General features: G+C 40.7%; 1 protein-coding gene across 4 annotated transcripts in view; it reads left to right on the forward strand.

Annotated features, from left to right (window-relative positions):
- Nucleotides 1-14,279, forward strand: part of HYDIN (HYDIN axonemal central pair apparatus protein) — a 409,263-nt gene that overhangs the window by 12,290 nt on the left and 382,694 nt on the right. The window contains exon 1 of one of the 4 annotated variants that reach the window (XM_089320456.1): nt 1,220-1,504. The exons of the other annotated variants lie outside the window; for them this stretch is intronic. The gene's annotated coding sequence lies outside the window, so the exon portion shown is untranslated. Of the gene's footprint in view, nt 1-1,219; nt 1,505-14,279 lie in introns of those variants that run through there. 4 annotated transcript variants of the gene reach the window in all.

Here is a 14,279-nt window from a genome sequence, read left to right on the forward strand (position 1 = left end):
CTCTCAGAGGGAATTAAGGTTTAATAAAAAGGAATAACAGGGGGATGTAATCTAAGAATATTAATGAATAACTTCAGCTCTGCCAGAGTGAGGTTCAGTAATGAATAGTAGGTTGTCAGTTGCTAAACCATGAAATATTGCAGAGAGGGAAAAGGCAACATACTCTTTCGCAGTATGGCTCATGATGTTAAAACTGTTAGTGGTAGAGAATTCTGCACTTGTTAATCATCTGTGTTTTTACATCGCCCTTTGTAATTACAATTAAACAGATGGTTCAGGAAAAGATAGTGTGTTCTTAGCAATTAAAACCATAGCAAGCAGCTTTCCCTCTTCCCCAACATACAATTAAACTGAATAGAATCACAGAAGCCAGTGGGTTCTTCCGCGGAAAGGTTCTGTGGAGATTCGAATAGATGTGTTCTGCTCCCCAGCCTTTGATTCCTTGCCAAACTGAGTGTTTTGCAGCTGGCAGAGGTCTTGCAAACATGGGTTTTATGAAGTAGTTACCTCTTCTCTGCTTGCTCCCCAAAGCCTGTTCTTGCCATACATTGATTAGTAAAATATGTTTTAGACTAGCATCTCTAGTTTAATGTCTAGCCACCATTGGGTTATATCTAATATGGCTTGCTAAATTCTGGGAGCTCAGCTAATGCATGGAATTCCTCAAGGGCACAAGGAAATTAGTTCTTTTCTTTTTCTTATCAAAAAAGCTAATGTTGACATATTTGCTTGTGAAAAGAATTCTTTCAGAGTTTTGTATCAAAAGAATAAAGATTCCACGTTGGGGCCTAGGGAAATCACCTTATCTGCGGATTCCTATGACAACAAATTAATTAGATGAGATCTTTCAACAAGTATTCAGCACCCAGAGAAATATTTTACCGGTTGAAATGTGGCTTTGTGGCCAGTGGTCCCCACCTTTGAACTCCACCTTAGCATTTGAATGGCTCTTCCTAAAAACAGTGGAGTTGGAGCCTACTGTGCGGTCTCTTCACAGATGAATCCATGGAGATGTGTTTTGTCTTTATGATCATAAATAGGCCCAAGCTTCCCTTCAGTGATTTTAGGTGCGGGCTTTTGTGCCCACAAGTAAGCAGTTATTTGCTGGTGCAATTAACCATCTGCACCTTATTATGAGGGTGCAGCTGGCTAATTATGCTCAGCACCATAGGGCAGGTTCAACTTCTCATCTGTATGGGAACTGTATTTGCAACAAAGGACACTGACCTTTAAAAATGAGTGATTAAATGTAACCAGTTCGTATTTCGGTCACCACTCATGGATTTCTTGGGGGTTTTTGGTTTGTTTTTCTCAGAAATGAAATTCACATAGGGGTGCTGGATAATTTTTATTTGGATAATTAGCACAGACATTTAGAGTCAGGGACAATGAGCTTCCTGCTCTGATTTCTCATTTTGGAGCGTGCTGTGTCAGTGTGGCTGAGCATGAATTCCTGAATTTGTCTGAATGACGACCTGGAGCATGGCTGAGACATCAAATGGGGGTAAGTCTGTGGATTCGCCAGTTGAAAATAGTTCTTCGCAATAGTTGTATATTATACTTGTAATTTACTGGCTGGTTGTTTGAGAGAAGAACAGTATCATTTAACTGGAGACTTAGAAGGACTGTTCCAATAGGAACTTATAGTGATTGTTTCCCGTGCTGTAAGGTGTCCGGAGTGTAACAGATCTTCCCAGGCAGGCGAATCGATTCATTCACAGGCTTTTATTGGGGGTTCCGCTCCAGGGTGAGGTTCCCCGGTCCCAACAGAGCAACAGAGCGGGGGGCCAGGGAAGTCGCGCGTCAGAGAGTGGGAGTGCTCCTTTTATAGATTCAGGTCATGGGAGTTAAAGGTTGAGGCGGGTCTGATCCTCATTGGTTGACCTTTAGGCACCCGCAGGGACCTTGACAAGGACTTTCTTCCCGGGAAGTAGGCCTCTCCATTCCTGGAAGTGTAGGCCTTCCCTCCTTGTGGATCCCAAAGCTACCATGTGCCAGATTTCTAAGCCTGTAAAATGTAGGACAAGACTTCAGTCAAAAGGCAAAGGTGTCCAGTCTGCATGGGCACAGTGGAAAAAACCTTGGGCTGGGGATTAACAGGCAGTGGCCGCTCGGGTTCTGCCGCAGCCCACTCTTAGGTTAATTGCCTTAGGTTCTCATGGAGTCTGGACTTGGCCAGGGCTTCCCAGACCAGGGTACCTATTTGAAAATACCAATGCTCAGGACCTACCGTATCTGAATCTCTGCATGACCCTGAGCTAAGTCTACCTTTGGAAAAAATTTTTGGAGTGACTAATAAGTTTTAACAAATGTTTAATTTTTAAAGTAAACTTTCCTTGGAATTTTTAGTTGTTAAGTATAACATGCATATAAGTATGTGAAACATATATATCACATTTAATATATAAAGGGAACATGGGTATAACCACTACCTGAGCCAAGATTAAAACGTGGATATCAGGGGTGTAAGGTCCCGGGTTTCGGCACCAATGTAAGTCCGCCACAAAACACACCAGACACCGGAGTAAGGGAAAGGCTTATTGAGTAAAACCCAGCAGGCTGCTCAGAAGGGGTGAAGAAGGAAAAAGAGAGAGGAGAGAGTAAGAGAGAGAGAGACAGAGAGGAGAGGAGGGCAGAGAGCACAGAGAGCCACGTGGTGGTCAGGAATAGCTTCTTTTAAAACTTTGCCTGAGGGCGGGCAGGGAAGCAGGAGCATCGAATCCCATTAGGATGAGGGTGGAGCTTAACACCGGTGATTGGGCAATGTGGCCACCTGGCTTCCAGCAATGGCAGTAGGGGCTAGAACTTAGGATGGTGTCCGGGGATAGATCGCGCCATAGATAAAACTTCGCCATTTTCCTAACACGGGGCCAGTGCTGTGGTGTAGCAGTTAAAGCCACCGCCTGCAGTGCTGGCATCCCATATGGGTGCTGATTTGATTCCCAGCTGCTCCACTTCCAGTCCAGCTCTCTGCTGTGTCCTGGGGTAGCAGTAGAAGATGGCCCAAGTCCTTGGGCCCCTACACCTGCATGGTAGACCCGGAAGAAGCTCCTGGCTCCTGGCTTCGGTTTGGCGCAGCTCTGGCTGTTGTGGCCAACTGGGGAGTGAACCAGTACATGGAAGACCTCTCTCTCTCGTTCTCTCTCTCTCTGCCTCTCCTCTCTCTGTGTGTAACTGAAATAAATAAATCTTTAAAAAAAATCTGGGTATCCAAGAAAGCTTTTCGATCATATCCCTGACCACTACTCAGAGGTGATGGCTATTCTGATTTTTATGTTGATCCTTCTTGGTTTCTTATATAGCTTTAGAATTTCATATGCATTCCTAAAAATATAGTTCAGTTTTACCTTGGTCTGAACTTTGCAGAAATTGAAACACATGAGTTTTATTTAAAAATGCATGGAAAATGTACATTATCTTTTAATTCCATTTTCCATGAACTTTGGGAGGTACCCTCATGTGTATTCCTATTGTGTGTTACTTCTCTACACGTAGTGTAAAATTCATCTTTGCTGTTGATCTAGCTGCAGATCATCTTTATTGATTTATGATATTCTCTTACAGGATACGATTTATTCTGTGTACTATTGATGAAAACATAGGTTGTTTCCAATATTTCACTATTATGCATAACACTACTATAAATGGTTTTGCTCATGTAACTGTAGAACATGCATGAATTCATTTCTTTGGACTGAATACAGGGGTAAAACTGTTAGGTCACAGGACAGATATTTCTTTAAGTTTACCAGATAAAAGAAATTTGTTTTTTAAATGGCTTTTACCCAGTTACAGGATCACCAACAAATGTTTAGGATTTCCCATTACAGCAGAGAGGAGCCAGTATTCAGGATTATCATACTCAAATTTTGCTTATGTGGTAGATGTGTACAGGCATTCTGGGATTTTTATTTGCATTTTCCTGATTTTTTTCCATAAGATTGAACATAACTCACATATTTATTGGACATTTGAATATTCTGTAGTAAAATGATCATTCTTTTCCTTTTTTTTTCCTGTTGAGTTGTCTATTCAAAATTTTTTTATTGATTGATTTTCATTTTATTTGAAAGGCAAAGATTTTCATTCTGCTGGTTCACTCACCAAATGGTCAAAACAGCAAGTCTGGGCCAGGCCAAAGCCAGGAACCAGGAAGTTCATCCTGATTTTCCCACATGACTTACAGGGGCCCACATATTTGAGCCACCTTCCATTGCCTTCCCAGGTGCATCAGCAGGAAGCAGAATTAGAAGTGGAGCAGCCAGGACTTGAATGGGGACTTGGATATAGGATACCAGTGTTGCAAGTGGCACTTATCCCACTTCATATTTAGATTTTAATTCCATTTTCTATTCTTTTTCTTTTTCCAGTTTTTTTCAATTCACTTTTAGAATAAGCTAAGTCATTTATCCTGTAGAATTCCAACATTATTGTTTTAATTTTAAAAATTTATCATTTATTTGAGAGGCAGATAGAGCTCCCATCCACTGGCTCACTCCTCAAATGCCCCAATAGCGGGGGCTGGGCTGGGACCAATGCAGGTCCCCATAAGGGTGACAGGGACCAAACTATTTGAGCCATACTTGCTACCTCTCAGGGTCTGCATTGGTGGGAAGTTGGAACCAAAAACCAGCACTGGGAATTGAACCCAGGCATTCCTATGTGAGCCAAGAGTATCTTATTTGGTAGATCAGACACCTGCCCCCTGTATTTTTAGTTTTGTATCCTCATGGTATAATTTGTAATTTAACATTTCCCTGTACATTATTTTTTGTTGACTAGAATTAGATCTAAAGTCTTGATCAGATTCAAGTTTGATTTTTTTGAAAGAATAATTCATAGTGGTGTGTGCCTCCTATTCTGTCATATTAGGAGGGACATAACATCTAGTCAATTTTTCTTTTCATGATATTGAGATTGATTAGAGAGTTCAGGTGTTGTCAGTCAAGTTGACTAATCATGTTTCCTACTGAGATTTCACCTAATACCTTTGATATAAGGACTTAAATCCTTCCGGTAGGAGTGTCAATGTGATGATTTTCAAATACTATCATTTGTTGTGCATTCATCAGCTAGAATTTTTCTGTAGAGAACAACTGTTTTACTATTTTATTACCATAAAATTCATTTCATACAGGACAGGAATGATGAATTCTTAGTGTTTCCATCTATTCAATGCTCCCTTGGGTGTACCTGCTGTCTCTGTCCTCTTCCCTCTCTGTCCCTCTACCTCTGCTTCTCCCTCTTTTTCTCTTCAAAATAATAAACTGATGCTCCAGTGACCTTCAAAGATGACTAATGAGTTTCACTGTGAACTCATGAATTTGTTTATATTTTAGGTACGCCATTTTTAACCAATTGGAGAACCTTTCACATTGACCTCTACGCCATTTTTGTAGTCTTTGATCATTTCCTTACTTTCAGACAAGAGGAGGTGTTTCAGGCTTATCTTGTCTATTTTCTGCCCCAGACTTGTCTTTGTAGATGTTAATATATGGTGGAGCAGATCTTTCCACAGTCTTATTTTGGATTCCCCCAAGGAAATAGAGTCTTTGTTTAGGACTTGAGTGTTGTTGATTAGTTTTGGGAAATACTTGAAAGGGATAGAATTGAGATGGAAGAGTGAGACAGGGAAGGGGATAAAACCAGTTTAAGGCTGTGTTTGTAGATGGGTTACCACTGTGGGAAACCAGGGCTTTGTCCCACTAAGACCCTCTGAAGGGCTTATAGAATGTACCTTGAAATTTTCTGTCCAAATAATTGAGCTTTTATTCACCAATTTCTCTGTGTCTCCCACGATTCAAGCACTACCTCTTTCACACTTCCAAGGCTGCATTTGTGTGGGTGCTAGGAAGTTCCAATCAGAACCCCCAGGGCATAAAGTGTGAAATAACACAGTGCATCTAAGGTGATGTGCTTTAGGGTACATTGTGAGAAGCTCATGACAGACATGGAGGATGTGAGGACTGGCACAGAGGGTATCCAATATATTTTGCTTGTTCCTCTTCTTCAGTATAATCTTGATTATTCTTGACTGTTCTCATAAAATCTTAGACTCAGCTTATCAAGTGCCACCAAAAATTATGGAGTATTTTGGAGACTTGGAGTTTTAAAAAAATTTTTATTTTGATCATTTGAATCTGTAGATCAATTTGAGAAAAATTGATTTCTTTATACTACTGAATTTTCTAACTCATGAATGTGGAATATTACTCTACTATTTAAGGCATTTTAATCTCTCTTAATAATATCATTTTATGAACAGTGTAGCTTTAGGAATTTGAATTTAACTTTTTTTCATTTATCTGTTTGAGAGGCAGAGACAGACAGTCAAAGCTCCCATCCACTTGTCTACTCCTCAAAGGCCTTCAGTGACTTTTAGGTTGATTTTCTAATTTTTTGAGTATATAGAAAAGCAATTTTTGGTATATTTACTTTGTATCTAGAAATTTTGCTAAACTCTTATTGATTCTAATGCTTTTTGACAGTGATGAGCTTTTCTACAAAATTATATATTCATATTATTTGCTAATAATGATAACTTTGTTTCTTCTAGTTCTTTTAATTTTCTTTTAGTCTTCTAGTATTGGATAGGATATTAAATTTCTATTGATCGGAGTGATACTAAGCAGGTGTCTTTATCTTGTTCCTGATAGTAAGTGAAAATTTTTATGTTTTTATTGATTAAACATTAACCTGTAGATTTTTGTAATTTGTAGATAATTCATTAATAGATTATAGAAGCTACTTCTATTTTTAATTTGCTTGTAACTTTTTTAAGCCATGGCTTTAAAATTTTTTTAATTTTTTTGTTCAATAGGGAGAGAAAGGGAGAGAGGGAGAGAGAGAGAAGAAGAAGAAGGAAGAAAGAAACACTCCAATTCACTAGTCTACTTCTCGAATGCTTCCAGTGGCCAAGACTGGGTTGGACCCCAGCTGGGAGCAAGTGATTCAACCTAGGTCTCCCATGTGAGTGACAGGGACCTAATTACTTGAACCATCACCTCCTGCCCCATAGGGTCTGCACTAGCAGGAAGCTGAAATTGGGAGCTGGAATTGGAAACTGAATCCAGGCATTACAATATGAAATGTGGACATTTCAGCAAGTGGTTTTGTTCTAGGTATAATAACACCTGACCCTCTAATAACTTTTAAAAAGTCCTGAGTGGCTATTCAATTTTTATCATATTCCTTTTCTGCACTTATTGAGGTTATTATATGATATCTCTCTTCTAATATGCCAGTGTAGTGAACTGTATTAATTGATTTGCTAATATTAACTCAACTTTAAAGTATTTAGTTAAACACAACATATTTCAGTGTAGTCTTGCTGGATTAATTACTCCCTCATTATTCAATTTTGTCCTGTTATAGTTTGAACATTATCACTGTCATTCCATTTATTTAGCACTTCCCTTGAATCCAACATATACGTATACCTAACCAAGTCTACAATAAATGAATACTTATACCTTCCTCTTGGACTTTAGAGAGATTTCAGAACTTTTTTTTTTAAAGATTTTATTTATTTATTTGAGAGGTAGAGTTATAGATAGTGAGAGGGAGAGACAGAAAGAAAGGGCTTCCATCTGCTAGTTCACTCCCCAAATGGCCAAAATGGCCAGAACTGGGCTGATCCAAAGCCAGGAGCCAGGAGCTTCTTCTGGATCTCTCAGGAGAGTGCAGGGGCCCAAGACTTGAGCCATCTTCTACTGCTTTCCCAGGCCATAACAGAGAGCTGGATTGGAAGTGGAGCAGCTGGGACTAGAACCGGTGCCCATATGGAATGCTGGCACTGCAGACAGAGGATTAACCTTTTGCGCCACAGTGCCTGCCCCAAGAACCCTTTAATTATGTATATTCCCAGCTGAGTGACACATTGTTGATATTATTTATCTTAAATCTGTTTTAATCATTTCAGTTACTATTTATTCACTTACATATTTGAGAAGTAGAGAAGGACAGAGAGCGAGTGAGCAAGCAAGTGCTCTGATTTGCTGATTCACTCCCCAAATGCCTTCAGTGGTGAGGGCTCAGCCAGGGCTGAAGGCAGGAACCAGGAACCTGGAATGTAATCCAACTCTTCCACTTGGGTGACAGAAACTCGATTACTGGAGCCATCACTGCTGCCTCCCAGAGTCTGTATTAGTGGGAAACTGGAGTCAGGAGCTAGAGCCAAGAATTGGACCCAGGAACTCTGATTTGGGACACAGGTGTCTTAACCTTAAGTCCAAACCTCTGCCTCTGTTTTTTTATTTTTAATATTACAAACATTATTATTTTTAAAATCTATTTCAGCACTCATGTTCTTTTTTTTTTTTTTTTTTTTTCTTCACACTTGACTACCCCATCTGTTTCTTCTTGCATCCTTTTTTTTTTTCTGCCTTTTGGGGTCCCTTTCTTCTGCTTGAGTTGCATTCTTCAGATTTCTTTACTAATAAAATGCTAAGTCAATGTTCCCAGGTTTCTTTGCCTAAAATTGTCTTTAATTTTCCCTACTCTTGGAAGATATTTTTGCGGGCTATAAAATTAAAGGATAGAGCCTGGGGAGATTTCTGATGCCATAAACAAAGTGTGTCAAGTTGTTAAGTCAACAACAGGAGTCACTGTGTACTTACTCCTCATGTGGAATCTCTGTCCTTAACGTGTTGTCGAATGTGAATTAATGCTATAACTAGTACTCAAACAGTATTTTTTTAAATTTTTTGACAGAGTGGACAGTGAGAGACAGAGAGAAAGGTCTTCCTTTGCCGTTGGTTTACCCTCCAATGGCCGGCGTGGCCAGCGCGCAGGTGCTTCTCCTGGTCTCCCATGCGGGTGCAGGGCCCAAGGCCTTGGGCCATACTCCACTGCACTCCTGGGCCATAGCAGAAGGCTGGCCTGGAAGAGGGGCAACCGGGACTAGAACCCGGTGTGCCGGCGCCGCAAGGCGGAGGATTAGCCTATTGAGCTGCGGCGCCGGCCTCAAACAGTATTTTATACTTTGTTTTGTGTGGGTGCAAACTGATGAAATCTTAATATATACTAAATCGATCTTCTGTATATAAAGATAATTGAAAATGAATCTTGATGTGAATGGAATGGGAGAAGGAGTGGGAGATGGGAGGGGTGTGGGTGGGAGGGAAGTTATGGGGGGGGAAGCCATTGTAATCCATAAACTGTACTTTTGAAAATTATATTTATTAAATAAAAGTTTAAAAAAAATTAAAAGGATAGTTTTCCCCTGCCATTTTTTGGGGAGTCATTGTTGGTTTTTGTTTTTCAAGACATGGACATTTTTGAAGAGCCCAGTGGTTTTAGAGAATTTCTCTACTTTTCATAGACCCCTTTGCCCTGCAGATACCTTCAAGTTTGTGTCTTAGTACATCAAATGTAGTACACATAGCGTGTATCTACTAAGTTCTCCCTATGCAGCCCTGGGTGGTGGTTCTTCTACTTTTAGTTGTGATTTTGCTGATGGGGGTGCCTTGTTATTTTTGACTGGGTGCTGCCTCTGTTTGTTCTTGGAGTATTATTTGAAGAGCTTCTTGTTCTTTGAAATCTGGGGTAATAGTGCCCTCCCCTACAGGATATTTAGATTTGCTTCTGCCAGGACACCTCGGGATCTTTCAATCTGGGAGTGTGCTAAACCTAGTTCATGGCCTGAAGCTCTCTGGCAATTGAAGCGGTATGGACTTGGGTTGCAAATCTGAATCAAAAGTAACCCTAACATTCTGGGTGTGTGTTGCCTTCTCTTTATTTTTATTCTCTTTATTCTTACTTTGTGACAAGCTTTCCTGACTCCCCGGGGGTGGTGATGGGAGTGGCCAGCTTTAGTTTTGGTTTCTGGCCTCAGGCGCAGCAGGTTATTCTTCCCATCTGAGCAGGCCCTGATAATTGACTTGCAGGTCATTGTCCAGCGAAGACCACCGAAACCAAAGCCCACATTTTCTGGATCAGTAAATGCTCTAAGGGCAAAAGTGCTTTACTTACTTCTCTGGTGGTTTCCTTTAGGGTTTGATCTGCTAATTACTTGCTATCTTGATAGCTCTTTAATGCCTTTAAGGAGATTAAATTTTCTTTTTTCACCTAGAGCTTTTACTCATGTTCACACGCATGGCTGGTTCTACTATTACTTGCCATTACTGGAAATGGAAGTCCTCTTTAATTTTAGCGGAGTATTTTATTATTACCCTCATTAGAGATGTAGGCTATATGTGGATATTTTTCATGTCGTTAATGGGAATTGATGTGAGCATAGCCTGTGAAAGCAACATACTGCTCCCTAGTCAATATTTGCCAATGTGATAACTGAAGGAAGAAAAATGACCTTGTTGTGTGGCAGACAGCTCAAGTACAGTGTTTTGGCATGTAACCAGTCTCTGTCACTGGGTTTTCTTACTGCATTCAGTTATGATAGTCCATGAATTAAAAGAATTACATTTGACATTTTAATAAAAGGTAGACAAGCAGCATTTAACAAGTACTTGCTAGTGAGGGTGTGTGAGTGCAAGCCAGGTTCAGTGTTGGAAGTACTCAGTTAAGCTGGGCAAACTCACTTGCTGTTTGTTCACTTCTGGGAATTGCCACAGCCCCAATGGCTTGTATAGACTGATGAAAGTACAGGTTTCTTTCCCTGCTGATGTCATTGGAGCCATGGAAGGGTTAGTGAATAAATCAGAATTCGCTCTGAAGTGTATAGCTGGCTTTATCAAGGGATTTTAGATATTTTCTGAGAAAGCAAATCTGTTTTGTAGGAAGGATTTGATTAACAAGTAAGACTACTTTTTAAGAACTGCAAATAACTTGTAAATTCTTAGTACTTTGAGAAAATACATGTGAAACATGTATAGAATCTGAAACTGAAGTATTTCCTGTTACCTCTTCTGGACTCGCACATTCTAGCTAAGATTCTCGATCCCTGTGAGCTTCAGCAAAGACCTTGCTATGAGCTAGTTGTATTCACATATGGGCTTCACAAGAGCAGAATTATTAGTGTATAAAATCATCTGTCTTGGTTACTTATTCCAGACATCCATTTTTTTTTTATTTGACCGGTAGAGTTAGACAGTGAGAGAGAGAGACAGAGAGAAAGGTCTTCCTTCCGTTGGTTCACTCCCCAAATGACTGCTACGGCCAGCGCTGCGCTGATCTGAAGCCAGGAGCCAGGTGCTTCTTCCTGATCTCCCATGCGGGTGCAGGGCCAAAGCACTTGGGCCATCCTCCACTGCCCTCCCAGGCCACAGCAGAGAGCTGCACTGGAAGAGGGGTAACCGGGACTAGAACCCAGCACCCATATGGGATGCTGGCACTGCAGGCGGATTAACCTAGTGAGCCACGGTGCCGGCCCCTCATTGATTTTTCATAATTTCCAGATTGCTAATCATTATACAGCAAACTTTCCATCATCAGTACAAATTATTGTTATATTTAGGTACAGAAAGAATAAGCTTATTATCTCCTAACAGAAATGAGGCGTTTTCAACTTGCTTAGAAATAGCGACTCACACCATTGCATTGTGGTTATTTCCAAATATTTTTAATACACTCCAGAAATAAATTTCAAGGAAATATATATGCCTACAAATAGCATTTATCATAGAGAGTCCTGGATTCCAAGCGACAGAAATTTACTTCAATACAGTTTAATCAAAATGAGGAAGGGAGGGGTGGTTGTGTCATAGTAGGTTAAGCCATCTCTTGGGACACAAGAATCCCATATCAGAGTGAATGGTTCAAGTCATGACTACTGCATACTTTGGATTCAACTTTCTGCTAATACAGCTGGTAGTGGTGGGGTGTAAGGGTCAGCACATGATAGCTCAAGTCCTTGGGTCCCTGCTACCCACATAAAAAGATTCAGGTGGAGTTCCTACTCCTGGCTTCTTTCTGGCCTACCCCAGGCTCCTATGGGCATTTGGGGGAGTGAGCAAGTAGATGGAAGATATTTCTGTCTCCCTCTCTCTCTGTCACTCTGCTTTTCAAGTAAATATGTTTTTTTTTTAATGAGGAATTTATTAGTTATTTGGTTAGGATACAGGGATAGCCCACAGGATTAAAAAAGATGGCCTGTAGACCCGAGGGCTTTCCCCAGATTTAGAACTGTCTCAGTGCCTACCATGATTGACTCTTGTTCATCTTTCTTCCCTCTTCCACCTATTCACATATCATCCATCCTGCTCATATCTCTCCTTTTATCTGCTTGGCTTTATTTTATAGAAGGACTTCCCCAGACTGGTGCCGTGGCTCACTAAGCTAATCCTCCGCCTTGCAGCGCTGGCACACCGGGTTCTAGTCCCGGTCGGGGCACCGGATTCTGTCCCGGTTGCCCCTCTTCCAGGCCAACTCTTTGCTGTGGCCAGGGAGTGCAGTGGAGGATGGCCCAAGTACTTGGGCCCTGCACCCGCATGGGAGACCAGGATAAGTACCTGGCTCCTGCCATTGGATCAGCGCGGTGCGCCGGCCACAGCGCGCTGGCCGCGACGGCCACAGTATCCAGCTATCACTCAAGGAAATGGTTTTGATTACCATTATTTGGACCCCATGTTCACTCCCAAGATCATTCAAAGCAGAGGAAAGTAGGATACTTGGTCACATCCGCCAACTTCTATGGACAGGGAAGAATGAGAATGGGAGGGAAGAATTTATATTGGATAGTCAAATCCGTTCAGAAGAGTAGATTGTTGAAGAAAGGAGGGGGGGTGTTTAAAAGCTGTTGGAGTATTTCTAATTGAACATACCATCTTGAATCCAAGCAAGAGAAATAGATTTGAGAAAATAATACACTAAACTTATTTTAGGAATATGAGAAGTATTTTCTCTTGTTAGAAATTTCCATGAATTGTAAGAGTTGATACACCACAGGGACAAAAGTACGATTGAGTTAGTAAGTTTTAGGAAAAGAAATTAATGTTCCTTTGCTTAGTTTTTTTTTTTTCCCCACAAAGGGGCAACAAAGAATTGGTAGACTGCAGCTTCCTGATTCATTGATTGATTGCTCACCTAGCAGAAAGGACCATGATATCTATTCTTCATGTTAAAATGTGAATAAGCCCTCATTGATGTGATGGGTCCAAAGTAAGGAATTTTAGTTAACCATGAATGGTAATTTCAGTGTCTCCTTGTCATTGTGAGTTTCATTTTCAGTGAATAGCAAGAATTGCCTGACACTCCTATGCTTATAAAATAGATGACCCTGAGGTATGTGTGTGTGTGTGTGTGCATGTTTATGTGTCCTGAAGCAAATTCTCCAACTGAGCATTAATCATGTGTAATAGCTGTGGAAGCTGAAGGCATCCTCACTGTGTATTGCTGAAAGCTTACCAGCCTTTCAGGCTCTAATAGTAGCAGAATCAATGGCACATAAAATAGAAGTGACTACATTTTAGGAAGGCACACATTGCTTTAAAATAACTTATTTGCCATGTTTAAATTAGCATATTTGACAAATTGAAGAAGACCATCAAAGATTACTTTTGCAAGTTATGGTCCGCATAGCAGTTCGAGTCGTTTGTGCTGTGGTAATACATTACATATGATGGATGGATGGATGGTAGTTGTTTATGAAGAATTCACTTTGTCAGGAGAGAGTGGTCGTAGCATGCAGTTAGATGACACTTGTGTCAAAGAACATTAATTGTCTCTGATAACTGAAAAGGCTCTGGCTGGATCGAAGGATTCAAGTGATGCCATCAGAGCTCAGTCTCTTGGCACTGCTTTCGTTTGTGTGGCTTCATTCTCAGACAGCTCTGCCCTCCTGGGGGGAAAGATGTTTGCCAGGAGCTTCAGGCTCACAGCCCAGTTCTCAGCACCTCGATAGAAAGCATGCCTCATTTGCAGCAGCTCCAAGCTAATCAGAATTAAGTCTCGTTGGCTTTGACTGATTTGACTTGTGTTATGTGCTCGGTCTTGAACCATTCATTCACTGTTGTTAGGGAGGTGTAATATTGGAATAGGCCACTCCTGGATTGGAGTAAGGAGACTTTCCATAAGGAAAATCAGGGTATTCCAGAAAGAAGGAGGAATGAATACAGGTTTGTAAAGTGCAAAGAAAGAATCTACTAAATGATTCTTAACCATCTTTCTTGAGGGAAAATATAATAAATGGTTCAGTGATTCAACTGCAATTTAGTTATTCAACACATACTGACTTCATGCCAGGCGTGCGTACCAGACATGAATAAGACAGTTGAGGTCTCTGCCCTCATAGAGCTTGATCGCTGGTGGGGAAGGCAAATATAAAGTTGCACAGTTAATTTATGAAATGTGTCAAAAACGCATTGCTATGAAATCTTACAACA

This window comes from Oryctolagus cuniculus, chromosome 18 (assembly GCF_051225735.1).
Source record: "Oryctolagus cuniculus isolate XC-2025 breed Fujian yellow rabbit chromosome 18, ASM5122573v1, whole genome shotgun sequence".
NCBI lineage: Eukaryota > Metazoa > Chordata > Mammalia > Lagomorpha > Leporidae > Oryctolagus > Oryctolagus cuniculus.